Source organism: Berghia stephanieae, chromosome 4, assembly GCF_034508935.2.
Source record: "Berghia stephanieae isolate SIO BIC M18660-M18661 chromosome 4, UCSD_Bste_1.3, whole genome shotgun sequence".
In the NCBI taxonomy this organism is placed as follows: domain Eukaryota; kingdom Metazoa; phylum Mollusca; class Gastropoda; order Nudibranchia; family Aeolidiidae; genus Berghia; species Berghia stephanieae.
This window is the reverse complement of record NC_088363.1, coordinates 25,261,578-25,263,711: the sequence shown is the minus strand read 5'-3', so window position 1 is coordinate 25,263,711 and position 2,134 is coordinate 25,261,578.

Here is a 2,134-nt window from a genome sequence, read left to right as displayed (position 1 = left end):
GGAAAACTGTTACAATGCAATGCTCAATGAGTGCAAGTAGGTGACGTCGTCAGGTCTCATTCAGTGTGTATGGTTAGACAGGATCTGGACCACACTCTGTTGGCCGCCAACGGTGTCTCCCCCAACTGAAAATCGCTTCATCATTGGGGACTTTCCATCTGTCCAACATGTACCCAATGCGGGAACGAACCCGAAACCGCAGAGCACTTAGTTGAACGGTGTGTTATGGCGATAGCCTCCGGGCGGATGTGCGACGGTACCATTGACATCTCTCGATGATAATGGTCACTCTGGCACCAGTTGCCATACACAAGTGCGGTACACAAGTGCGGTAAAGAACTGCGGATTGGGTTGATCGCAGTGACATCTATAGTATATGAAGTCCTAGGTCGATCGTCATAACATAGTAGTGTGAGCACCATTAGAAGCTGCTGTCCTACTGGTGGTGAGCCCAGCCTACATCTCCGGTTTGCCTAGCCACAGAATGGTAAATATAATATTATATATTTGCACATTTTCACATCTGTGGAAGTTTTCCTTTTGAAAGAACGTCAGACATTGCACCGCCTGTCTCACATGTACGTGTTATGGACAAGAACCTGGTACCGCAGTGAGACCATTAGAAGCTGCTGACAACCAGCTCCATGTCGACGGGCTCAGGTGTGTCACCATATCTGGAGAAAGGAGCACTTGGCAAGAGCAATTCCATATCAGTGTACCGTCCTCATACCGTCATCCCTGAAGTGTTTTTTTCATATGTTTTGCGCTTTCCTGCACGCCCCATAACCGATTAGAAACAGGTTAATTCTCATTCCCAACTTGTGTTTCACCATAGCAATGGACAAAACGCTTTATCTTAGAGAGCAAGTGCGTTTATTTAAATAATATCAAAAGTTATTATATAATTGCTGATTACCCTCTAGATAGGACGATAGTGTTTAAAATTATCACAGACGTGTTCCTACTAAATCAGAATTAGACCCAACACCCGTATTTACCGAGTGGACAGGTCAATGACATATTATTACAGACTCGAACCGGACCCTTCACGTTTAAGTTTGATGATGAACCAGTTAAGCTACTGAGCCACAAGTTATCCTCATTAATTCCTTGCAGAACCACCCCGTCATTATCACATTCCACTATCGTATCTGCATCTTACAATATTGACAATCGATAAAAGATAAGTGCAACCAATTACGTTGAATTGGAGGCGATAAACTGCTTTAATAATGTTATTGTGAATGAGAAATATACGCTAGCTGTTGTGTAATAGGCAATGAAAGCATGTAATAATTGTGTAATGATGTTCTCATTATTGCGCATACCGATTTCTTGTACACGAAAGCTTTTATTTATTATGTTTTCTTAACAAGAAAAAGAATTTATGAAGCACAAACAGAAAATAAAACTAAATCTAAATCATTCGCGACACAGAAATGCCTGATGATGTGTAGTTCAAACTCTGTTGTAGTCTTTTTTTTTCCTATCAATGAAACGGTATCTGGGTCTAATCTAGATCCTATTGAAAGTACTCTTATTTAATCTCACTGACTTCTATCCAAGATAGCAGAAAAATGGCACAATTAATCCTTTCATGTGACATATTTAGATGGGAAAAAATCCCACGAGCCTGTTGTCCTAAAAAAGAAAAGACGACAAACTTTGAAACTTATGGAGCGATATAAAGATTTCCCCACTCTACCTTCTTTTCAGTTCCCCGACCCCTATTTTTGCGATGAATATCATTCTTTGAGTATGTAAACAACGAAAATGCATCACATTTTCAAGGCCCTAATCGTGATAACTAAAAGGTTATTAATTCGTAAAATAAGAAAAAGACAAATGCAATTTTTAGGGCACGTAAATCAACATAAATGTATTGAACATCTTGCTCTCACAGGAAAGATAGAAGGTAAAAAGAGTAAAGGTAGACCAAGAAAAACATATTTGAATAGTTTGAACAGCTGGGTGACAAAGAAAGAGAAGAGTAATATTAGTTTTCTGAGGTTATAATCTGATCAGAGAGATGAATGGCGTACCATGATCACCGATGTCTGGCACAGCCTATTCACGATTTTATTGTCTTTTTGTCGGCTGAAGAATGGTTTTGACCCGAGACGTTCCGTGTTTG